This window comes from Halichoerus grypus, chromosome 9 (assembly GCF_964656455.1).
Source record: "Halichoerus grypus chromosome 9, mHalGry1.hap1.1, whole genome shotgun sequence".
NCBI lineage: Eukaryota > Metazoa > Chordata > Mammalia > Carnivora > Phocidae > Halichoerus > Halichoerus grypus.
In genome coordinates this window covers 37,549,079-37,576,206 of record NC_135720.1, presented here as the reverse complement: position 1 = coordinate 37,576,206, position 27,128 = coordinate 37,549,079, and the positions used below count along the sequence as shown (strand labels likewise).

General features: G+C 39.8%; 1 long non-coding RNA gene and 1 pseudogene across 4 annotated transcripts in view; both read right to left on the bottom strand.

Annotated features, from left to right (window-relative positions):
• The window catches only part of LOC118545989 (uncharacterized), a 334,610-nt gene that overhangs the window by 101,001 nt on the left and 206,481 nt on the right, over positions 1 to 27,128 (bottom strand). For all 4 annotated transcript variants that reach the window (XR_013441131.1, XR_013441128.1, XR_013441129.1 and 1 more), the window contains one exon: positions 12,844 to 12,902. This is a non-coding gene — a long non-coding RNA (uncharacterized LOC118545989). The remainder of the gene's footprint in view (positions 1 to 12,843; positions 12,903 to 27,128) is intronic.
• On the bottom strand, positions 15,524 to 15,882 carry LOC118531438 (large ribosomal subunit protein P1 pseudogene; annotated as a pseudogene).

Here is a 27,128-nt window from a genome sequence, read left to right as displayed (position 1 = left end):
TCCCAGGGTCCTGGGATCGAGCCCCGCATCAGGCTCCCTGCTGGGCGGGGAGCTTGCTTCTCCCTCTCCTACTCCCCCGCTTGTGTTCCCTATCTCGCTGTATCCCTCTCTGTCAAATAAATAAATAAAATCTTTAAAAAAAAATTCTTAATAAAGGAAATTGCTGCTCAGAGAATTTTAAATAATTTGCTCAAAGTGCCACAGACAATGAGAGTTAGATGTGGGAGCAGGATCCTATTCTCCACTTCTAAATGCAGTGTTTATACCCTGCCAAGCAGCCCAGCTTCAAATAGCGGAGCATTGCCCACATGCTCTGGACTCTCAAACACCCCAAACCTGTAGAGCTGCCCTTGCCCTTCTTTCAAGCATTTCCTACCTTTATTCTGCCTCATGTTCTAGGCAATCAGATGGAATTCAAGCAGTTTCAGCACATTTCACCAGAACAGCTAAAAGCATGACTTCTTACACAACTGCTGTATAAAAACACAGATATCCTAAAGGCAAGAGAATATTAATAATGTGTCATGAATCCCCCTGACCTACATGAATAGTGCTCTCCAACACAGGCAGAAGTAAGAGGTGAGCAACACGTGTAGGAAAAACCATGCCATGTGATGGGGGGGAGGTGCCATGCGGGAGCTGAAGAGGGATCCTAATTTGGGGTCATAGAGAGAGCGCTGCAACAGATGTCCTGATCCTGATCTAAAGGATGAGTAAGGGTTGCCAGGGCAGGGAGTGGGGAGAAGTACCCCTGTCACAATAACCAAAGTTGACTTTTACTCTACCACTAAGTAGTTATAAGCCCCTGTCCAAGTTATAAATCCCCTGAGTTTCAATGTTCTTATCTGAAAATGGACTTACCTGTAGTAACTAACCAAAAAGTTTGGTGAGGTTTAAACGAACACACAGATGTAATTTCTTATAAAAGCATAAGTAGATATCCCATACATTTTAGCTATGATGATGTTGATGATGATAGAACGATGTGCTCAAGGACCCAGAGGTAAAAATTGCATGGCATTTTCCTGAACATTCCAGGAAAAGCAGATCGTTCAGATTGGTGGATGGATGAATGTAATTTAACTGAAGTGGACTCTCTTCTCCTAGCTGTGGTGTCAGCAAGAAATTGCACATCACTCCAACTAACTAATACAGTGGAATACTCATTAAAGCTTGTTTTCTCTTCAAAGGCTTGATGGTGGGTTTATGGCAGCCTTCATTAGAAAGCATGTGTGAATTTAAGGTAGGCAGCCTTCGTGGAGGAAAAAGATTTAAGTGTAAGAGAAAGGTAAAATGGAGCCGTAGGAACAGTGGGATAGACAGCCACGGCCGGGTATAGAGAACTGGCCCCATACCTGGGAGTAGACCGATAGAAGGTCTATGGCTTGGAAGGTTCCAGGAACACTGGCCCACAGAACTTCCTTCAGCAGCACCATTTAAATGATCTGAAGTGGTAGGGCTCAGAAAACTAACCGCGGCTTTTGGCCCGGGGATGAAGCTTCCTGAATGGACTGTCCACCAAGTTGGTGAGAGTTCCAGTCTTGCCTCCTGTCTCTCAGGCTTGGGGGCCACCTCATGAGTGAGACCTTTGGTTCAGTAGGGCTTTGAGTCCTAGAATGCCAATGAAGGGGCTACTGGATGGAACTGATCATAATTACCTGTGGCACAGGTGTGTCCATTTATTAACAAGAAGTGATTCTGCTTCTAATACAGAGAAATAAGTCATTTACAAATGGAGGAGAAGTGACTTTTCCCAGATGTCACAGCAAAGCTCAGGCAGACTTTGCCCTAGAAGGCAAACATTTTACCCACAAAGATCTCACAGCCATGGGGATTGTCCTTTGGCAAGAGAGAATGACCAACCAAAATTACTTAAATAAATGTCTTCTCCTCTAAAGTTAACAAAATTCTTAACTTCTGAAAAGGCTATCTGCTATAGACTGAATGTCATGTCTCCCCCAAATTCATACAATGAAACCTAATTCTCAGGGCAATGTGGTCTTAGGAAGTGGGGCCTTTGGGAGGTGATGAGGTCATGAGGGTGGAGCCCACACCAATGGGATTAGTGCCCTTGTAGAAGAGACCCAGAGAGCTCCCTGGCCCTCTTTCCTCACGTGAGAATACAGTGGCTGGTGCCTTAATCATGGACTTTCCAGTCTCCAGAACTGTGAGAAATAAACGTTTCTTGTTTAAGCCAATCAGTCTATGGTATTTTTGTTACAGTAGCCTGAATTGACTAAAACCCTGTGTTCAGGGCGCCTGGGTGGCTCAGTCAGGTAAACATCTGCCGTGGGCTGAGGTCATGATCCTGGGGTCCTGGGATGGAGCCCCACGTAGGGCTGTCTGCTCAGTGGGGAGCCTGCTTCTCTCTCTCCCTCTGCCTGCCATCCCCCTGCTTGTGCTCTCTCTCTGTGTCAAATGAATAAATAAAATCTAAAAAAAAAAAAAAAAAGGCAAAACAAAACACTGTGTTAGAAACACCAAAACCAACTGTGACTGGAGTATTGTGTCATTTCTGAATCTTTGCATGGAGGGCACCGAGCGGTGCAGGAATCTGGATGGCAGGCAAAGCTCTTCCATGGAGACTCACCTCCACTCACATTCCAGGCACGTGGAAATTCAGAAGCACCCTTCCCTCTTATGCTTCCTTCCGCTGCTCCTTCTCCCTGCCACATCTCCCAGAAGGCTGTTGGGCTTCCCAATCCTGCTTTCTCTTAAAACAGACTCCTCTGCCTGCCCCCGCAGGAGCCCCTTGTTCTCCTGGGCTGCAGGTATCTATTGAGCTCATTTCATTTTAATGAGCAGGATGTGTTCACAGGGCGAGTCAGTGCATTGTAAAAGCCTTTATTAATCACTCCATGGTGCCATCAAATGACAGGCATTTGGTTCCCAAAGCAAATACTGCAAACCAAGAACCTTAATATAGAGGTGGATATAAAATTATAATAGCCAAGTGGCAAGTCCTTGGTGCATTTAGAGGATCACAAGAGGATGAAAAGAGCTTCTGGTGCCTCTCTAATTGTTTTTAAATTTTTATTTATGGTCATATTAAGCAGTTCCCTGAAAGCTCGAGCCATTTAAATTATGGTGATTCTTTCTGAAGGCTTTTAACCGTAAGGAAATTGGGAATTAGTCCCTTTTCGGAGGAGAGACAGGTGCCTGATATTTCCTAGCAGACGACGGTCTTTCAAACTTGCTGAGTGGATGAGTTATCAACCGTTTGCAACCTTCAGCGTGCTTCAGAGTCTCCTGATGAACTGAATAAACTCCGATTGCGGAGCTCCACTTCCGGAGTGCGGATGCTGCTGGTCTGGGGAGCAGACTTTGAGAACTACTGGTCTAGAACAGCCTTTGAGCTAACTGTACCAGGCCATCTGTCATTGTTGGGTAGGGCTTAAAAGGGGATGGGTCTTCAAAGAAGCACCCCAGTCCCTCCAGTGACTTTATCTCAGCAAGAAGGGCACATTGCTATCCTCACACTATGCTCTTCTAATTGCCTAAGGATTCGATGCTGCTTAAGGTGAAAACATGAGTGTCTGTTCCCAGTCATTACTGTGGAGTAACAGCTAATACATACATGGGGCTGGGCCAAGTCATTGCATGATGATGTGAATCTACTAACATTTGTCCAGAAAAATTAGAAAATAATTACGTTGAATTTTCCAGCAAATCCAGTGATGTTTTTGTCCAGTAAGTCCATACCTCAATATACAGTTGAGCCTCGAGAAATACAGGTTTGAACTGCAGGGTCCACTCATACATGGATTTTTTTCGATAAAGACTGTACAGTACTATAAATGTATTTTTTTTCATGATTTTCTTTTCTCTTACTTTATTATAAAAATGCAGTGTATAATATACATAACATATAAAATCTGGGTTATTTGACTATTTATATTATCCATAAGGCTTCTAGTCAACAGTTGGCTATTAGTGGTTAAGTTTTTGGGGAGTCAGAAGTTATACCGGGTTTTCAGATGTGTAGAGGTCGGCACCCCAAGCCTTGCTTTGTTCAAGGGTCAAGTGTATTCCATTTTAGAATAAGCAAAGAATAACCATATATAATTTCAGCAATGCAGTTGCAATAAAGGAGGTTTACTTTATGCCTAAACTCTGACATCTTTTGATTTCATTTCAACCTATTCTCTAATAATAGATTATGATTCTTTGCCAAAGAATTTTTATTATATGTGGCATTTCTATTATATCACACCTTAGGACGTTCTCTCAGGATAGCATCTTTTACATCTGTTAAATTCTCAGTCTTATGTTATTAATTTAATTCCCCATGTTGATTGTACTGAAATTCATTACTTTTTTAACCTTTTATTTTGAAATAATTTCAAACGTACAAAAAAGTTGCAGAATGGTACAAAGAACTCCCATACAACCTACACACAGATTAGCCAATTGTTCACATTTTATCACACCTCTTGTCTGTATTTACACACACATATATAATATACACGTAAATATACTATATGTGTAACCTATGTAAAATATGCACATAGATCTAACATCACAACATATTTTTTCTGAACCATTCAAGAGTAAGTAGTAGACTTATCCCTCAAGATTTCAGTGTTTAGGGGTGCCTGGGTGGCTCAGTCGTTAAGCGTCTGCCTTCAGCTCAGGTCATGGTCCCAGGGTCCTGGGATCGAGCCCCACATCGGGCTCCCTGCTCAGCGGAGAGCCTGCTTCTCCCTCTCCCTCTGCCTGCTGCTCACCCTGTTTGTGCTCTCTTTCTCTCACTATCTCTCTCTGTGTCAAATAAATAAATAAAAAATCTTAAAAAAAAAAAAAAAAGATTTCAGTGTTTATTTCCTAAAAATAAAGACACTCTACTACAGGGGCACCTGGGTGGCTCAGTGGGTTAAGCCTTCAGCTCAAGTCATGATCTCAGGGTCCTGGGATTGAGCCCTCACTGGGCTCCCTGCTCAGCAGGGAGTCTCCTTCTCCCTCTCTCTCTGTCCCTCCCCCTGCTTGTGTGCTCTCTCTCTCTCAAATAAATAAATTAAATCTTGAGAAAAAAAAAAAAAGGCACTCTATTACATAAACACAGAACAACCACCAGCATCAGAAAATTGACATTGATACCACCATTAAATTTATAGACTCCATTCAAATTTTACTAATTGTTTCAGTAAAATCCTTTATAAATTGAGGATCCAATCTAAGATTACTTGTTGTGTTTAGTTGCCATGTCCTTCAACTTGGAATAATTCTTCAGTCTTTCCTTGCGTTTTATGTACTTGATATTTTTTAAGTGTATAGGACTGTTATTTTGTGTAGTAGTCCGCAACCTGAATTTGTTTGATTTTTCCTCATGATTAGATTCAAGGTATGCTTTATGACAGGAATACGAGAACAGTGATGCTATATCCTTCTTGAAGCATCATATGAGGAGGTCCATGATGTCATTTTGTCCCATTCTGGGTGTTGTTAAATTTTGCTACTTGGTTATGATTATGTCTGCTGGTTTTTTTGTACTATTTATTAATAAGTTATTAACAAGTATTTTGATAGGATACATTTTGGCACTATAAATATCCTGATCCTCATCAAACTATCACCAGTTAGTTTTGGCATCCATCAATGATTTTTAGGTCTGAACAATGACAACTCAATTTCTTTAACTAAAATTCATGGGTTTTATGGAAAATAAGGGCTAGGAAATGACTATAAAACAATGATCAGCCCTTGAGTATGCAGGCTAATTGGGAAAGTAAGAAATAGACACAGACAGAGAACATGAGCTATCTGATGAAGTGTCAGGCTGGTGGTGAACTGAAGTTCCATAGCTGTTGAGAAGAGTATGACATGGAGGGGTAGTTTGGGTTTCAAGCTGGCTAGGCTGTAAGGAAGATGTAACCCCGGGAGGAGAAGAGATGTTGAGGCAAAAGCAAAGCACGGGAAGTAAGAAACTGATGCTGTAAGAGCAGAAGTTTTTATAGGGAATATGGGGGAGACAGGAATAAAAATTTTGAATTGAGAACCTGTTTCACCGATTTTCAGGAACATATGGTCAAATCCATGAAATAATCAAATAGGAAACAGTACTGGAAAATTTTGAGTCCTACAGTAGTTTCCACCCTTTTAATAACCAAGAATCCATTTCATTATCTCTTCTGCAAATTCCTGCAATATTATGGTTGACCATCATTTCTCATCTGCATGGAAAATAATATTTTCAGTCAAAAGTGATTTTTTTCTAATCCTACAAAAGCAAAGCATTTTGATAGTTTAACTAATTTGAGCAGTTTTATTGTGGCACGAACTCTAATTTTATTGAGTTTTTTTGAAATATTAAGAATAGTTGGAGGATTCTCGTTGTTCATGGACTCTTAGAATTTGGAAATACTCATCTACCTTAATAATTTCATATTATAGATAAGGAAATAACAAGCCCAGAAAGGTTAAGTAACTTGCCCAAGGTCACACAGTCATAGATGGTCATCCCAGAACTAGCCCACAGTCTTGACATTAACCCAGAACTTGTTCCTTTGTCTTTCTTCTTAGTTGAGGATTTTATTATATTCTAATTTGTATTATTTTCACTTTTTTTTGCATTAATCATTTCCTCCAAAGATTTTAAACTCTTTGAAAAAAGGCAATGTAATTTAGTTTTTTTGAATAATAATGATAGCAATATGTGTAAATTATTCCTAAACAACAGACTCAGTACTAAATGCTTTGTAGACATTGCTCATTTAAGCTGTCTAACAACTCTGTGGAACAGGTATTATCAGTCTCACTTTACAGGTACAGAATCTGAGCTTTGTGAAGGTTAAGTAATTTGCCTACAATCATGCAGCTAGTCAAGAGTAGAACATAGGTTTTGGTTTGTTTGGTTTTTTTTTTTTTTGAGATTTTATTTATTTATTTGAGAGAGAGAGAGAGAGAGAGTGGGGTGGAGGCAGAGGGAGAAGCAGACTCCACACTGAGCAGGGAGCCTGACTCAGGGCTCAATCCCAGGACCCTGGGATCATGACCTCAGCCAAAGGCAGACGCTTAACTGACTGAGCCACCCAGGTGCCCCAAGAGTAGAACATAGGTTTAACCCCAGGTCCAGCCTTCTCCAAAGCCTTTGTTCTGTCTACCAGCTAAGCTGCCTCTGAGGGTAGTCGTAATGCTTCATTCCCTAACTTAGCCAGAGGGCCAAGTCCAATGATTTTTTGAGGTCCCTTATGATGCCTAGCTTTCAGAAAGACATGAATGTCATAAAAGCATGGGTATTTGTTTTCTGAGATCAATAAGTTACTACAAAATATACTAAATTTATCAAAGTGAACACATGGAAGTCTCCTCTATTTATTTTTACAAGACAGTTGGAAATATATTGAATCAGAGAATTTTCACATTTCCTAAGATGTTTGGCATTCATTTTATTGTTTATTTCTTCTTATCAATTTTGTCCTTTGCAGGCAATTTTTCCTACAGGCAATTTTCCAGCAAAAATATCCCTACTCCCTTGGAATGCTTCTGTTCATCTGTAAAGCCTAAAGGGTAATATTGGACATCTTTAATAAACATGTCACTTCTCTTGAGCTTTTGAATGGTCGCCATTCAGGAGCAAGGGGGCCAGAGGTGGGGCCTCAGGGACCACCAGCAGAGTAGAAAATCTCGCAAACATTGGGCTGGGGAGAAAGGATGACACCAAAGCTGTGTGGGAAAGAGAGAGAGCTGTTTGAAAATGCAAGATTGCTTGGCAGGAAGAACACCAATTGAGAAATTAATGGTGCCCGCACATATTTAACTGAATGCAGGGAATTTAATCCTGAGACATCTTGAGTGGGAGCTCACTCTCCTGTTTCCTGTCAGATTTGGCAGGGCCCTGTTCTGTTATTGAGACTGGGCCCTGGGAAGGGAGGGGCTTCAGCTGAGAGGGGGACACCTCTGCCTTCACTTTCCTGAGAGTTGCTTTAGCACGGTAGAGGCCAGACCCAGAGTTCCAAAAGCCTTTCCCACGTTCTTGATGCATCCTCCAAGGCAGGCTTTCCCCCTTATTCCTTTCTTTTCAGTTTTTTCTTTTGTTTTGTTTTTAACATTTGCTTTAGATATGCTACACTGTGTAGTGGTTTTAACCCTAGTCATGCATTAAAATCACTCTTCTGTATTGTTGGACTTTTTTAACCACATGAATTTATTGTTTCAAAAAAATGAAGTCACTCCAGGGCACAGAAATCTTAATTTAATTGGTCTGGAATGGGGCCTGGGCACCAGTACTTTCAAGCTCCCCAGTCGGTCCCAAAGTACAGCCTTAATGTGATTCTCAGCCTGGGACCCCCAGAGGTCCTCACGAACTACTTTGACTATTTCAAAGAGCCCCAGGACAGTCATCTATTTTACCCGTGATAAACTTAACACCAAGTCTTCTCTTGGCTGGAACTAAATCAACACCTGTGGTAACAACCTGTCACTTTCCAAAGACAAACTCTGAGAAGCAGAGTTTCTAAAAGAAAACAGAAGTGGAAAATTAATTATTAGTTTATAAATACAGTTTCTACATAGATAAAATCTTTCAAAACCGAGTGGGTCATGGAAGAAAGTAAATAAAAGGGTACTTTGACATGATAAAATTGGGAAGCAATCTGATAAGGTTATCTTTTAAGCTGGTATTAAAGTTAGCCTTCAAACATACAAGAACAAATAAATGAAAGGCATACCAGAAAGGCGCTGGTGGCAGGCCCAAGCCAGCTAGGGGATTTTATATTTGTCGTGGAGAACATGCTCTCTGATATGCAAAGGGGGAAGTTGGTGATCTTTGTCTCTGAATGCACCTGCATTCTCTTGCTATAGGCAGTAAGTAGCACAGCATCTCCCAATCACCCCATCTCGCATCTATCAATCCCATTAGGACCAGACCCTTCAAGACCTGTCTGAGAAAAATCACAGAGGGAAGTACTAGAGATTATTTCTATTGTCTGCCAAGTTGGTCTCTTGCTATCATCCGGAAATGTTTAACATAAGTGAATCTTTAATTAACTTCAAAAAGTGCCTGTGCTTGGTTTCAGGTATGTAAACATGGCAGGACAAAAGTCACTAATGTTTGGCAAGGGGAGTTCTGAAAACATCAATTAGAAAGAGTTGGTATGAACACCCGATGAACACCCACCTTGACAGTAGGAATGAAATTAGTGCTAATTATGAGGATCCTTCTTACTTCACCAAATATTTGTTCATGATTATACACTGGGGAAGTGAAATGAAGCACATTTGGGGGATTGTATTTTATTTATTCATACATTTAATAAATATTTAAAGAGAATATACCATGCACTAGATACTGCTCCCAGCACTAGAAATAGAGAAATGAGCAAAATAAACAAAATCTACTATCCCCATGAAGCTTAGGTCCTGGAAGGGACTGTAGATGTTGGAAGTCAAGAAGAGTGCACACAAAACAGCTGTTCCTTAAAACTCTGTATTAAAACATTTGTAGTTCAGGCTTCTAAATAAACATGTGCCTCCTTTGGATACAGAAAACCAAGGTATTCCTTCCAACCCTTCACAAGAATATTTTTAACTCACAGCTTCACATTGTCTGAATTGATTAAATCAAAATCTAACTAAGAGCAAAACATAATTGTATGTTCTTACGTTCTCCACCCCAACAGTTTACAACTTAGTGTTTACTAGCCGGGGAGCTGGAGTCATTCAAGTAGAGCTTGCTTCTTTAGAGATGATAAGCGAGACAATGCACTGTGTTTATGGACTTAGAGGTGAGAAGAGAAAGAAAAGCACTCAGGAAATCTGAAAAGGAGTTTGGAGACCAGTAAAGAAATTCAGGGGACATTGACATTCAAATCAGATACTGCCATGTAATAAATATTTGCTGAATATTTCGTTTGCCAGCTAGATTCCGTAGATAGGGTGACATTGTGTCTCTTAAGACGTTAATACTTTGTATGTACAATTGTACTGTATAAGATACATTTCAGCTCTCGTTTCCAACTGGTAATCCCTTGAAAAAAATCGTATAATGTGTCTGTGGCTGAGTGTAAAATTATCTTGGGGAGAGCTTCTGTGAGAGTATTGAGGCAAATGTTAATTGTACCACCTTCTTGGCTTGAGTGTTTTTCAAGGAACAGTTATAAAGCGTTTAAGGCAGAGAAAGTGATTGAGAGTCAGAAAGTATTCTAGCAGCTGAAACCCTACTCTTGAGATAAGAGCTACCTTGCCTAAAATACAGTGAATGGCAGCCTTGGGACAAAGAATCAATGTGAAGAGGTGCAGCCACATGTCTTCTGAAAGCCCTACAGCATTGCCACATTGTTCTGAATATTTATAAAAAGTAGTTTTCCAGGAGTATGGACTTGTCAAGGAAAGCTAAATGTTCACTGCATAATGGGGGGTTTCATGAAGAATTATTAAGGAATTTGTTTATTGAATTAATTAATTGTCTTTTGCTGTGTGCTTAGCTGACTGCACAGTGCCTCTGGCTTGTCATAGCAGCTAAGCCAATATCTGTTGGCTAAGTGATTACTGTATGAATTAAGTGACTAGAAAGGTAGACAAAAAGAATGTGTTCATCATTGCCTACTGCATAGATTCGTCAAATCATAATGTTGTACACCTGAAACTAATTTAACGTATGTCAACTATACTTCAATTATTTAAAAAAAAATGTGTTCACTACAATGTTATTTATAATAACAATTGAAACATTAAGAAAAATCTATATCTCCAAAATCAGGAGACCGTTTAAATAAACTAATTGAATTAATAATAGTACAATCATATGACAATGTATCATGTAGTCATTAAAAAGAGTCTTACAAATATTATTTTTCATGGCATGAGAAAATTCACATAAAGTCATGTTAAGTTAAAAATAGGATATATATGTATCCGTATGCATACACAGAGAGGAATATTTGGGAGTAAATGCAATTGTTAACAGTGGTTGTATTCAGATAGCAAGATTAGATTATTTTTCCCTTTATGTTTTTCTTTTCAAATTTACTACAAGAATTATGGATGCTTTTTAATCAGAAAGAAAATCAGTAGTAATTTGGCATGAGTTATATGGATTGAAAGATGATCTTTGCAAAATTTTTATAGCAGGGAAAACAAAGCTAAGTTGGTCAAAGTCATTATTCATGCAGGGCTCAGAAAGAGCACATAAACTTCATTGGGAAAACACCTCAGTATTGAGATTAAACTAAGTTACACCATAAGGAAAGCCTTTATGGTGAGGGACAGTCATGTGAACAGATAACATCATTAGTTGCGAGGACTGAGACAAAGCCATGTAGTAGGGACCTGGCGCAGAAAGGAAAGACCCTGCAGTGGATGCCATTGCTGCCCTGTCCAGATTCCCTTCTTCAACCTGTTGTATCCAACTTACAGCTGCTGTGAGTTTTGGCTGCTGGAGGCTCACAGCTGCCTTCTTCCATGGAGAATATTGCAACTTCCTCTCCTAGGTGAGGGGGGCACCAGCATTGTTTAGAAGTTCAGTAGTGGCTGTCCCATGTAGATTAGGATTAATGATAGGAGATTCTGCTATCGAACGGTGCTCTCTGATAACAATGGGGATGATAGGATTTCAGAATAACAGAGGCCAGATGGCCAGAAGCTAGGTGGGCAAGATCATCAAAGTGCATAGCAGATGGATTAGCAGGCTCTGCTCAAAGAGATTTCTGGAGCTACCTAGTGGAAGATGGTGTTTCCAGAATGAGATCGATGGGCAAGGAATAAGGGTCTTGCTTAATGTGTATCATCAATCAAAATAGATCATGAATAGATGAGCAGAAGACTAAGGTCTACCACCTCAGTGGAAAATCATGATCTCTTAGTCAGTTTACAGACTTGAGCTAATTCTTAGACCCATAACATACTGCTTGAAGTAATGGCAAGTTCCTATGAGGAAGGATCTTGAAACACCATGGAAAGTGTATAAAGCAGTGTTTCCCCCAGTCTTTCTACAAAAGGGCCAATGGCCATTTACTCAAATAAACATACACTGGGGAAAGTGGGTTGTTGAATCAGGGATCTGAGTTGATTATGATACTGAAGAACCAAGAGTACCATCATGGATCCTCCTGTTAGAGAAGGGCCATATGTGAGTCCAGAGTTCTAGGCTAGGTCCATCTCAAATTGGGTCCACAGGGTTCATGAACCCACCCGGCAGCTATTTCCTGACTCACTAAAATTATAATCAAGAGGGGAGGGGGGTGGGAGGATGGGTTAGCCTGGTGATGGGTATTAAAGAGGGCACGTTCTGCATGGAGCACTGGGTGTTATATGCAAACAATGAATCATGGAACACTACATCAAAAACTAATGATGTAATGTATGGTGATTAACATAACATTAAAAAAAAGAAAATTATGATCAGCATAGGTGTATTTAACACAATGACTAGTGGAAAAAGTTGTTACAGTAGGAAAAACCAAGTGAATAGCCCCCTTAAATGTTTAAGGTAATGCATCAAAAACAATATCACATCCCAGATGGAAAAGCAGAGATTGGTACCACCCTCAAAGACTTAAAAGGTGAATGGATCATGGTCTTCATCAGCTCCATTTAATTTACTAGTCATGAAATAACTACAGATAGAATGACTCAACCAGTTAATGTCAGTCAGCCGCTAAATACCACCTCTAAACATCATAACCAGATCTTAGAAAACCTCTTCCAAGATGGAGGGAATTTCATGTGAGAAACAACTGGATACAGGTGTTACGGGGGATAGAGTATCATACATGCTGTTGGTGCCCTGCCAAGATCCCTTTTTTTCCAGGCCAGTGCACTTATCCCACAGCTAGTGTGAGTGGGTCAGCTAATGGCTCATACCTGCTCCTTTACCTGGAAAAGTGCCCTTGAGCAAATGGGAATTACCTGTCCAGAGAGGTATTTTTCAGTTAACTGAAATCTATTTCGTGGAGTCATCTCTTAGCCTGAAAGAAAGAAAAAAAAGAAAAGAAAAATGGTCATTTCTGTCTGTGAAATATAAACTAATTCATTTCTCTATTTATTTCACAATAACTTCCTAAACACTGATTAGAGCCAAGCATTGTGTTACCTGTTAGAGAATATCAAGAGGGAAATTGACTCTCTCCTGCTTTTTCAGAACTAACGCTTTAGGGTCATATCTGAGTCTCCCTCAGTTTGTCTGGAAAGGTGACAGCAGAGTATGCTCTGGACACAGAAGGGAAAAAACCAGTGGCTTTCTGAAGGGAGGGTGATAGGAATAGTTTTCCCTAGTACAGGCAAAAGTGGGTACACCATCTGTAGAGAATTTTAAGCAGTGATAAAGACCAACTAAACATCAGTATGCACTTTATTATTATCATGAGCTGGCAATCCTAAACAATGGTAGTATTAATGCTCACTCCCTACCCCCCCATATACCACTGAAAAGAATGCTAATATTCCTTTTTGGAAATCTCTAGACAATCAGGCTTAGCCTTTCCCCAAGGTGAGGGGTCCCAACAAGCCTCCATTATCACTTTAGGAGTGGTTGGAAGGAGAACTTTAGAGCAACCTGTCCCAAAATAACCTTGAGTCCCCACCCTTGAGTGCCCCCAGGAAAGCTTGGGCAGTTCGTTATGATTAGACTCTAATTTAGACTCTTATTTAGGTTCTAAATAACTATAGACTTCTTCCTATTCAGTGAGCTTATAAAACAAGGTTATGAGTCTTAAAACCTTTACAACTTAGCTGAGTTGATCCACAATAGTCATCAGAATGGAATAAAAAATGATAAAATGACCAAATGCATTGCTTTTCAAACTTGAATTTCATTATGCTCTGATTTGGTATAGTATTGTACTTGATGAGAGACTGAAAAAATATGGATTATATTTTATGCGTTGGATAAATTTTTCATACATGAAACTTTCCTTCAGGAGCCTTGGAATAAGAGCAAAGGGAAATCAAAAGGTTATTTGGTGAAACTTAGTAATGACCTGCATGGTCTAATACTAAAGCCAGTAGCCACATGCAGCTATTTAAATTTATAAAAATCAAACTAAACGAAAAATTCAGTTCATCCATTGATCTAGCCACATTTAAAAAAATATTTTTGTTTTCAAATAATTTAAGGCTCACACAGAAGTTGCAGAAATAATAGAGTTCCCATGGACCCTTCTCCCAGTTACCCCCAATACTATCTTATATAACCACAGCATAGTTATCAAAGCCAACCAATTGATGGTGGTACCATACTATTATCTAACTATCTAATTACTATAATAATTATATGGTTTGGATTTTTGCCAGTTTTAATATGCACATTTTGGGGGGGGTGTATAGTTCTATGACATTTTATCATGTATATAGATTTGTGTAACCATGATCATCATCAAGGTTATCATCCACTGTTTCATCACCTCTTACAATCACACTGTCCCTCCAACCCAACTCCTGACAAACATGATCTGTCATTCATCAATATAATTTTGTCATTTTGAGACTGTAACATTAACATAATTGGTTTTTCATTATGCATCATAATGCCTTGGAAATCCATCAGGTTATGGCATACATCAACAGTTTGTTTCAGTAGTGTCCCATTGTATGGATGTCTTAGTCCATTTGGGCTGCAGTAACAAAATGCCATAGACTGCATGGTTTATTAAAAAACAGAAATATATTTGTTATCATTGTGGAGGCTGGGAATTCTAAGATCAATCTGTGTACAGATTGGGTGTCTGGCAAGAGCCCATTTTCTAGTTCAGACAACCATCTTTTTGCCGTGTCCTCACATGCTAGAAGGGGGTAACAGAGTTCTATGGGTTCTCTTTGATAAGGGCATTAATCCTATTCATGAAAACTCCACCCTCATGACCTAATCACCTCCAAAAGCCTCCACCTCCAAATACTATCACAATAGGCATTAGGATTTAACATATGAATTTGAAAAGTGGGGGTCCACATTCAGTCTATATCAATGGATATACTATAATTTGTTTATCCATCCACCTGTTGGAAGGCATTTATGTTGTTATCAGTTTTTGATTTACAAATAAAGCTGCTACAAACATTCTTGTTCAGGTTTTGTGCTGATTTTTTTTGGCTGGTGGTTTATCAATTACTAAGAGAAGCGCTAGCTATAATTGTGGGGTGTCTATTTCTCCGTCCAGTTTTGCAATTTTTGCTTCATATTTTTGCAGGTTCGCTGCTTAGTACATACATATTTAGGAGTGTTATATGTTCTTAGGTAACTGATCTTTTTTACAATTTTATAATGCCACTTTTTGTCCTTGTTAATTCTCTTTGCTCTGAAGTCTACTTTGGCTGATATTAATATAGACACTCCAGCTTTCTTTGATTAATGTTCACACAATATACCTTTTTGCATTCTTATACTTTAGGTTACCTATATCATACCTATATTTGAACTGAGCTTCTTGTAGACAGCACATAGTTGGATTATATTTTCTAATCCATTTTGCCAGTCTCTGTCTTTTAATTGGTGTGTTTGAGCCATTTACATTTATTTATTTATTTATTTATTTATTTATTTATTTATTTATTTTATTGTTAAGAGTTCAGCTTTTTATTAAACAGGTTGCAGAGGAGGTTTAGTCAGAAAGACCAAATGATGATGAGGAGTCATCATCAGACTCCTCTGATTCTTCTTTCTTTGCTTTCACTTTCTTCTCCACAGCTGGGGCATTGGTAGTGGAGGGAGCAGGACCTCTTGATGGGGCAGCACCGGCTCCTGGGGCAGAACCACCAGCCCCGACATTGCAGATGGGCCCCCCTGATGTTGACGTTGGCCAGGGCCTTTGCAAACAAGCCGGGTCAGAAAGGTTCAACCTTTACACCCACTGCTTTAAAGGGAGCATTGATCCTATCCTCCGTGACCAGCACATCATCATCATGCAGGATGAGGGCTGAGTCCATGCAGACGTGCTCCCAGGCAGAGGCCATGGTGCGGTCGAGTGGCTGGATGAAGTGAAGCTTCCTCGGTGTGATCGAGGACTTCAGTGGCAGCTGAGGAAAGGGGGCTAAGCCATTTACTTTTAAAGTCATTAGTGATATGATAGAATTTAGGTCGGCTCCTTTATTGTTTTCTGTTTGTTCCCACTGCTTTTTGTTTCAGTTTTCCCTTTCATGCATTGCTTGTTGGAGTATTTTTATGACGGTTACTTAAAAACCTTGTCATTTCATTCCAACCTCTGTGTGATCTTGGCAGGGCATATGTTCTTGTCTTTCCTCATTTGAGCTATGGCTTTTCTGGTTCTTGGTATAATGAATGATTTTGGATTGATTCCTGAGCATTTTGAGTATTATGTTCAAAGAATCAGGTTTCTTTTTAAATCATATATTTTAGCAGGCAATCAACCCTGAACATGTCTGGACTCAGTTTTGTGGACTGTGGTTTGAATGTTAATTTAGTTTCAAAACCTTTGCAGTGTTATTTTGGTCTCCCTCACCTGTGTGCTTCTCTGAGTCCAATCTGAAAATGTGGTATTGCACACCATATTTCAGTTCTATAAGTGTTTGCTGTGTTCGTTTTGGCAGGTTTCATGCACATGAGCCATCTTTCGGGGGCGGGGGGTGGGGGGAGAACAAGCAATCCAGAACTTTAATCATAGAATTAAAGGAGTCTTTTTTTTCTACCTTGTTTCTCTTCATAATTCTCCCCCCAAGTCCCTAGTGTGTTGTCATTGCTTAGTGCCACCAAGCCACATTTTAAGCCCTCGGTAGCCACATATGGCCAGCAAGTTCTGTATTGGACAGGGCACATAGAGAAAATTTCCATCATCTCAGAAAATTCTATTGTATAGGGCTGGTATACATGAATACCTTTCTCTTTGTGAGCTTAAATCATTCCTGCTTCTCTTAAAGATGATAACTTATAAAAACAAAAGTCAAAAATAGGGAGAGTGATAGACATTGGGGAGGGTATGTGCTATGGTGAGTACTGTGAATTGTGTAAGACTGATGAATCACAGACCTGTACCTTTGAAACAAATAACACATTATATGTTAAAAAAAAAAAAGAAGAAGAAGACAGCAGGAAGGGAAAAATGAAGGGGAGGAAATCGGAGAGGGAGATGAACCATGAGAGACTATGTACTCTGAGAAACAAACTGAGGGTTCTGGAGGGGAGGGGGTGGGGGGGTGGGCTAGCCTGGTGATGGGTATTAAAGAAGGCACGTACTGAATGAAGCACTGGGTGTTACTCGCAAACAATGAATCATGGAACACTACATCAAAAACTAATGATGTAATGTATGGTCATTAACACAACATAATAAAAAAAAAATACCAAAAGGAAAAAAAAAATAGGGAGAGTGAGAAAAAAAGAATTTTAAAACTTGAAGATTTAAAAAAAAAAAGTGGTAACAAGAAAAGATAGGAGAGAGACATTGTAAATACCCAAATGGAGCAAATCTTAATTAAAAAAAAAAAAGCAGAGCAAGCTCCTAAACACAGGCTCTCCTAGTCCCCATACTTAGATAGTTTCATGTGCCAGAGACCAGGATGTCTTCTCAGGGCTGTGTTTCAAAAGCAGTAGGTTTGAGCTTCAATTGCCATTCCTTTAACCTCATTCTCTGTAGTAAAAGAGATATTTACCATCAGAATCTTAGAGAGCAAAAGCCACTTTAAAACAATGTGAAATTCAAATGCTACTTCAAAATACTGTGCACCAAAAAAATACACACTTGGGTGTGGCAAGGCTAGCTCCTTGCCAGTTTTAGACTTGTCCAAGTTTACGAGTATCAAGCCCCCACAGGGACTTCCAGTTATGGATACTCGCTCCTACCCAGGCCTTGATGAGATGAAACTCAGTGCTCTTCTGGTCAGTGAAGAAGAAACATTGTGGATCTCTGCCCTTGTTCATCCTTCAGTTTGACAGACAAAAGAGAGAACCCAGATGCTGTTTTGAAAGCAGCTGGAAGTGTGGACATCTAGTGCAGAAACAAAGGCAGTTCCTAACCCCAGGGTCTCAGAGAAGAGAGAGGAACTGTCAGGGGAGTGAAACTAGAGATCTGAGAAGTAAAGAAAGGTAACCTAGAGAGCAATGGAGAGAGGGAGCCCTGAGGCACTAGGAGGCAGGGGACAGTTCAGAGTTAATCTTACAAGGGGAAAGTCCTTTCTAGAGACTCTCTGGAGGCGGACACTGAGGGATAGAAATGGTCGGGACAAAAGTTGCTTTCTTCAGAACAATCCACACATTGGTTTCTCCTCATAGAATTTCCAAGAACTAGGGTTTTCCTTTCCTAGTACACAGCTCAGAACAAATTTCCCGAAAGAAGTGTTCAAAAAATTGTTCTCTTCTTATACCTTTTGCCAAAATTTCTCTAAGATTCTCAAATTTCATCTCGATGCCTCTTCACCTTTATCATCACTATATAAGGGAGATACCAAGCACTATACCTGCTATGTGTATATTTTCACCACCAATATCATATTTAAAACAGATTTCAATCTAATTATTAAAAAAACAGGTTTTCAATCCAACTATGATTGGAGAAAAGGGAATATGGCCACACAGAAGTGAAAGAGATACACTAAGCCAAGAGGAAAACTAACAGTATTATTTTGGTGTGCTTATTAACAAATCATAATAAAAAAACCTAACAACAATTTTCAGATTCAACAGACTTTTTCCCAAAATGGTGTCAGAATGTGGTAGAAACAGTTCTAATGGGACTCATATGAAACCAGAGAGATTTCTTGTTCTATTATTTAGTACCTGGAAAAATGACCCAAGGTCTCAGCTTCAATAATGTGGAAAAAATCATGATGCCTATCTTGCAAATTCCTTATTAGGATTCCATGAGAGAGTGCATGTGAGGTGCTTAGCGTACTGCCTGGCACAAACCTGGCACACATCGAATGTCATCTTTCTTCTTTTCTCCCTTTATAACTTTGTGATACCATCAGTTCTGTTGGGCCTTCACCCTTTCCCCTATCCATCCATGCTGCCCCCCAGGTGCTCTCTTCTCTTCTGGGCTCACTATTCTCTTGAAGAAAACCCTAATTGTGACAATTATCATGTGTTTTATAATTAGGTACTGTTTCTATCGATCCAAATAATGTATTTAAATAAAGTGCCTGGGGAAATAATGGATTCAATAGCTTTTTGACTCTTGCAGTTCCCCCATTTGTCCACTGGGTTTGCTGGTGAGCAGTTGATTCACATTTACTTTATTGGACTAATTCAGTGTTCATGTCTTTTTACAGTGTTTATCTTTATTTCCAATTATTCTAACCCACTGAAAGAAAGCAAGGCCCTTAATAAAATGGAGCATGAAGTTTCAATTTTCACATGAGTCCCACTTGTGAGTAGTGCGTTCTTTTGGCTTGGGCTCAGCGCATGGGGCAAATCAAAAGAGGATGGGAAGAGTTTTGTCCGTGTACATAGCTGGAGTACTGCATTACGTTGATAGTATTGAAGAATCTGAAGCTCTTCTTTTAGTCTATGTAGGGAATAAAACTAGGAAGAATCATTTTATACCCATGGGAAGGATTATAAATATGATAAACCTTTCTCAATATTAGTGCTTTGAACTTGCTGAATGCTTTTCAGCAGTGGATTCCAACACCCTTCTCTGACAGTAAGACCCAGGCCCCTCAGGATGGAGGAATTATTTCCATTTTATAGTTAGGGAAATGAATGCAAGGAGTGAATTGCTTGAGAACACAGACTTAGTCCCCATCATGCTTGTATCTCAAGAACTCAGACCAAATCTAACCTCTAGCCTACTCTTGCCCCCACATAATTATTTTGTAAAAGGAAAACAATGATTTCAAATGTATATTCAGTTAAGCATAAGAATACATCCCTTTCCACCTGTTTTAACACGTTTTTGAAGTTTTGCTTATTTTTTACATTGGCAGGATTTTCAGATGATTAACTCTGAGTGTCTTTTGTTTTAAGTGACTCGTGTAGGGGATGAGAGAGATTGGATGATCAAGGATCTTTCCACTAATTTATGTTCAGTTTAGTTGGGTGGTGACCGATAGAGGCTATTCCAATTCTGGAAAAGGTAATACATTGGTCACGTTAACCTAATCTTGGGGAGGGGTGGAGAGAAGAGTTCCAAAATGAAAAATGACAGAATTTATATTAGGTCATTTGGGTTCTATGCAGGAGAGTCCTGTTGAAAACCTATGAAGATGGACATAGAAGTACAGAAGGGATTAGTCTTAGAAACAGAAAATGAACAAAAATGTAGGACAAGTCCCCTGGAAGAAGGAGCACTAGAGAAATGAAGTAGCATCAGCAAGGCTGATACCACCAATGCTAACCTGCAAACAGATTTTAGGAGAGGCACGTGACCTCACTCGACCAGGGGGATCAAAAGAAATAGGCAGCCGGGTGATGAGGAAATGGGCAACTAGGAAGACAGTTCTATCACGAATGCCCTAGAGAATAAGATACAATAAAATATATCCCTAGTTTCTAGATGGGAATTTGCATCTATTTAATTGTCTAGTACAGGTGCAACAGATCAAAAAGTAACTGTAAATGATCACTAATCTAAAGGCCAACATTTAACTATCAAGACTATAAATGGAATAATAATTGAACACCATTACCCATGCAGGGCACTGCATCAATACAGGCTTCTCTTTTTTTTTTTTTTTTTTTTTAAGATTTTTATTTCTTTATTCATGAGAGACAGAGAAAGAGAGAGAGGCAGAGGTAGAGGGAGAAACAGGCTCCCCAGTGAGCAGGGAGCCCAATGCGGGACTCAATCCCAGGACCCAGGGTTCATGACCTGAGCCAAAGGCAGACGCTTAACCATCTGAACCACCCAGGTGCCCCAATACAGGCTTTTCTAATACCTCCACCCCTTCCGAAAATGCACAAAAGCTTTGGAGGCAACATATAGCCTCTGTCCAATCCTCATCAAAGGGGAAGCATCAGCTTTAGCAGCTGGCAGGTCACTCCCTATTTCTTCTTTCCTTCCTTTCAGTTTGTAGGATCCAGAAACAGGAAGTGATATTTACTCCTTGGTCTTAATAGAACAATGATGGACACTGTGAATGTACTCCACTCTGAATGTTGACCACAGCAGGGAAACATTCCCACAGGAATATTTATAAAGCTTGTGCTTTCGTTTTTGAACATCCAAGTGATGTTTCTCACAATTTCTAAAAAATCAAGGATGAATTGACATTTTAGTTAAAGGAGAAATAAGCCCCACAGAACCAGAAAAATCCACATGAGCCTTGTCCAGATATATGCATGGTTCTGAGTCTGTGGGAAGGGACAGATGCAATTTGAAAATGTTTTTATGAAAGGGATCTTATGCATAAAATGAGCAAAACATGATTTGAGACCATCTCACCCAAATTCTATTCAACGTTTGCTTATGTCATATAGAACACTTCTGTCCGTGTTACCATGCAAACTACATGTCTGGGGCTTACATTTCCATTTTTTCCAGAAACAATGAAAATAGCACTGTGTTAAGCAGAACTTTTGCAGCACTTCTGCTGCTCTCTTCCCATGACCTTCCTTTTGGAAAAAGTCATACCTTGAGCCATGGTTTCCATACTTGTTCAATAGCACTTGACGCCCGGGCATAGAAACAGACAAAACATTATTTTACTAGTGTATTTCTTCATATAATTAATTTATAACATCAACTTATTACTAAATCAACCATTGAGCACAACCAGTATTTTTATTTGGAAAGTAATTTGAAATCAGTCTCAGTATTTCATTTTTGTCATTTGTATTTCGTCTTGGTTGCACAGTACTAAGAATAAAATCCTAATTCAACCCCAGAAGTCTTTACAAAGGGTAACACTTTTGCAGAGCTCCCCTTGCAATCTCCACATACTCTCCGAAAAAGTGGGTAGGAATATTTCATTTCAAAGACTGTATCATCAGCAATATGTAATAACTGTTCATTCCTTTTCATAAATATAAAAGCCAGAAGAGAAGCACCCAAGTTTACAGTGTCGTAAACTGTCGAATAAGGTAGCTTGTCATTTGTTTTTGCACAAATGTGTAGTTACATAGGGAACAGAGCATGTTCTGGGCAGATCCCCAGGCCTGACACAGCATTTAACCGAGCCCAGCGTTCATATAACACAGTTGTGTGCTTATACATGAGCACACATGAGTGGGCCTGAATTTTTAAAGGAACGTTTAAGCATCATTACGTTTCTAGTCAATGGCACATTTAGAAATAAAAATATTTTCAGAGAAGGCAGGCGAAGTTATATTCTGAGTCTACACAAAAATGAGTTAACCTGAGTGTACAAGTTAAGACATTAGTGGTGTCAAAAGAGTTAATTTAGGGGCGCCTGGGTGGCTCAGTCAGTTAAGCATCTGCTTTCAGCTCCGGTCATGATCCCAGGGTCCTGGAATCAAGCCCCATGTCAGGCTCCCTGCTCAGTGGGGAGTCTGCTCCTCCTTCTCTCTCTGCCATTTCCCCCTGCTCCTGCTCTCCCTCAAATAAATAAATAAAATCTTAAAAAAAAAAAAAAGAGTTAATAAACAGCACATCAAACACACCTGCCATTTCTATTCTTTTCTCAAATAAAATTCAAATCAAATGTTTGCAGCTCCCTGAATCACTTTCCAGAATTCTTCTAGTATCTGACACAGAGCCTGGCCCAGAATCACTAAGAGATGTTTGTTGAGTGGATGACAGATTTTAGCTTAAAAATTCACTGGCATAATATAGCAAAGGTTTCTCAAGATCCCCTCGTCCTCTCCAGGGGAGGCAGAAAGAACACTGAGTCACTCTGCAGTTACCTACCTTTGGCACTTAACCATCTTTAAAGCTTATTTCTCATGCCTACTTTGCAATGGAGGTTTTTACATGTGTGACTGCAGGTCTGTAAGGGAGATATTAATATTATCCTAATATTACAGCTCAAAAATCAAAATAAAACAACATTTATTAGGGTCTATTAATGAGTAAAGTGTGGAATTGAGACTCAGAACCTGGGCCACGGAGCCCCTAAACCCATGCATCCCCTACTCCTTCTCTCTGTTCTGGTGCTCTTTACCTCTCCCTCCGTTTCCTGCCTCTCCCACAAACTGAAAGCACTGCATATAGTTTAAAGCCTACTTGGATTTGGGGTTAGTCAAGAAAAGCCATTGGGTCTCATAGATGCACTTGTTTACACATAAAGGATTGGAATCATAATGTATATTATGTATATATATATACTATATAATAAAAAAGCATAAGCATATGATATGTCTACACAGCACATGTATAGAATAAGTTTCATAAGGTTTGGCATAAAGTACATTTCTTATCATATCAGGGCATTTCACAAGTGAGAGCTTTCCTATTCAGAAATGAACATTTTATTCTTTCCTTTGTAACTTTTTGTTTAAAGAAAATTTTTTGAATGTTTTCTTCCCCTAGATAATAGTGTACTAACCAAATAAACACAGAGTATTATAATTGCCCTGCTGATAATTTTGCTAAAACTCTGAAAAATCATTTCTTGCATAAATAAGACCAGAGACAATAGTCCAGGATCAGGGTTTCTCGGCACACAAAGTAGGCTTTGTCCAGTGGATGTTTTCCTTGGGTTTTTTTCTCCTTGATAGAGTGCTAACAAAAGTATAACTTTTCCACTTTGTTCCAGAGGTGGGGGTTTGAAGTCTATTGAGGGCAACTTTGTGCCTTATCTAAGCCTCTCACGGTAGGTCACTTAGGAGGGAAAGCCCCAATTCATTGGTCCCTGGACAGGAAAGAGGGGCCACAGTGGAGACAAGGAGCAGTTCTCTGCTTAAAGGGATCTGGCAGGGTTGCAGAGAGGAAGATGTTTATCCCTGTTTATGGCATATCCCTTGTCCCTCTACATTTCCCATGGCTGATGTTACTTTTTATAGCATATCTGACTGTCTGGGAAGGAGCCTTGGAGTTCCAGGCCTTAGAAAGCAAAAAGGAACAGAGGGAAATCTTCAGTAATGCTATCTGCAGAAGAGTTTCTGGCTTTCAGAATTTACAGAGCAGGTGAATTCTGTGTGTGTGTGTGTGTGTGTGTGTACATGTATGTGTACTTCCTGAAGCACATATATGTGGTACGTATGATGTCGGAGCTTTTCAAATGGATAACTTCATTGAAAGAATCAAAAACTTTTCCTTTATATACTCCTGTAACTTCTTTAGTATATTGAATACATTGTAAAAGGAATATTGAGTATTAGTAATTAGATTGAAAATTATATTCTAGTGTCATTTTTGTGGTCTAAGAAACAGGGAGGATCGCACTGTCTTTGAATTTTAAAAATACCTAGGGAAAACACCCAAACTCCTGTGATCTACTTTTACTTTTATCATTGACATTATGATTTTAGTAAGAAAAGAAAGGAAACTTCCACGGAGAGTTTAATTTTAAAGAGGATGCAGGGTATCTTTTAGAAAGATTTTCTTAATCATCTGGATTAATCCTGACTTTCAACTCCAGATAAGAAATAGGATATCCCATAAGGAGGATTTGCAGCATGTAGGGAAGTTTTTGCCAACCAGGAAAGGCTCCCAGGGTCTGAGTTATTAAAGTTAAATTTATTGGTGATTATGCCTAGTTCCTGTATAAATGAAACTTCAAAACAAACACTTGAAAAAGTCAAGAGAAGTCAACTAAATGGCATGTTTTTTATAAGTATAAAAGAAGTGGCCATTTTCAAAGGGCTTCATGGCTTGGCAGATTGAATAAAATGAATGTGAGAGCTTACTGTTAACCCCCGACAAATGCTGACACAGTTGTAGACACACACACACACACACACACACACACACACACACACACACGAGTTCACAAGAAATAATAGACAAACTGCCTGGAGATACACGGCTTTAATCCCATCAAGGGGCTCTTGTGACATTGTAAACCAAGGAACTAGAGTTTGAGTAGTTGAGGCTGTCCCTACATCTTCTGGATGGGGTTAATTCCATGTAATTCTCTACAGCCTTTTCTAATTGGTTAAGATGTGTGAGATGCCATGCATAATGGGATCACTGAGCCATCTGCATCTCACACAGGCTACTTCAAATGGGAAAAAAAAAATTATGGTGAGAAGAGAAGCCTGCAATCGGCTCTACCTTATAGGAATGTAGTACTTACTCTTCTCCCCGACACTCTGGCAAATCAAAGCAGTGAGCAGCTTTACTGCTACATCGGCAGTGCCCCGGGTGGTAGAAGGGGCAGTTATGCTGTAAATGAGCCTGGACACTACAGAGCCAGGCGCCTCAGTCTGCACGTGGGGTTTCACCTTTCCATAAACGTAAATGCGAAGCCCCATGCAAGTATACACGCTGGTTCCGTATAAAATAGATCTTCAAGAAGTTAAGCTGGAAGAAAAATAACCTACACCAGATGGAACACTTGTCCAAATCTGTACCTGTTACCTCCTAAGATACTTCACTCATTTGGCCAAGTTAGAAAATAATAAAATCGTCAGTATCCCACGAAGGGCACGCGATCAGCTTGCTAGTTGAACCTTTTTCCTTTTCCCCTTGTTTGTGAGCGTGCCATATAAATACAACTTGAACCCACAAGTCATTATAACAGTAAACTCAAACAAAAGCATGCTCCAGTGTTACACAATGACCAGGGGACCACATAATGCTCGTTCCTTATTCAGGCTCAATACGCCCGAATGAACCCTGACACTGATATGCAGCTGAGACCAAGCATGTATCCGTGTGCCTCGAAAGCAGTGAACTTGCACATATGTATCTGTGGTGCTCAGAGACCTCAGCACAATCTTGGTGGCTTGGACAACACACCCATAGAGATCCACATTTTTTTTTTTTTTAAAGATTTATTTATTTATTTAAGAGAGAGAGAGTGCGCACAAGTGGGCAAAAGGAGAGAGACAATCCCAAGCAGACCCCCCGCTGAGTGTGGAGCCCCAGGCTGGGCTCAGTCCCACAGCCCGTGAGCTCATGACCTGAGCTGAAATCACCAGTCAGACGCTTAACTGACTGAGCCATCCAGGCCCTGGAGATCTACATTTTTGAGAGAGCTCAGTGAATTTAATTATTTGAGCGCCTGCTACTTTTGATGTGATGATTGGAGAAGATGTGGGAGAAAGAGTGGTTTTCTTGGTAAATAGGATTTGAGGTTACAAAAAAAAAAAAAAACCAACATAAGAGCACATAATAAGAAAAGGTGATAAAGTGGGCTTAATTTTTATAGTTAACTGTAAGAGGGACAAAAAAATTACTCATAAAAATTAAACTTCTAGAATGTATGTATTTAAGAGCTGTGTTTTTTTAAGTAGGTTCCTTGAGCCACCTCCATCTGATTCATTCAGTGTCCTTATTAAAAATGCCTCCCCCACCCCAATACCTTTTCATCCTCCATCCTCCTTGCTTGATTGACAAGAAGTAATCCTTGTCTGTTATGTGCTGGGCCTTCCCCTAAACTCAGAACTGCTCTAAGATGAGGACTGTACTTCATTGATATCTCCAGAGCTTAGCAGGGAGTCTAGCAGATATCCATGTTGCATGAATTAATGCTGATTTTAAGAAAGTGGAATTTCATATGATTTCACCAGTAAATCTGAAATAGTTAATACCACGTGTTCATGTCAGATGGGTCTGAGAATATGGTACTGCCGCTAAAACCTGAGCTCCTGAGCCAATGCTCACATCTTGTTCATAGTCACAGGAAAGGGAATGAACATACATCAGACACTAAGTGCCAGGAATGATGATGTCCTCTTCAAACAGTGTCTCATGTAAGCGTCACAATCCCACTGGAAGAAATTGCTACCCATTATGGAGTCAAGGTAGTAGAAACTCAAGGAGGTGGGGCTGCATACTCAATTTCTCAGAGCTACAAAGTGGTCAAAGAAAGATGAACTATACCCAACGAGTCTTCTGTCCATTGTTGCAAATTGGGATCAAATGGATTTTATTCATGCCTCAAATATTTGATTTATCCTGGACCTGCCCTAGAAATTAAGAAAATTCCCAAGACAGGGCAATTGATTCTATACCCCATATCCTGGGTTTTCCAATTAGGTCAGACAGGCTATTCAAAAGTAGTTATTTCCAGGGGCGCCTGGGTGGCTCAGTCTGTTAAGCATCTGCCTTTGGCTCAGGTCACGATCCTGGGGTCCTGGGATCAAGTCCCACATCGGGCTCCCAGCTCAGTGCGGAGTCTGCTTCTCCCTCTCCCTCTGCTGCTCCCCCTGCTTGTGCTTTCTCTCACTATCTCTCCTGTGC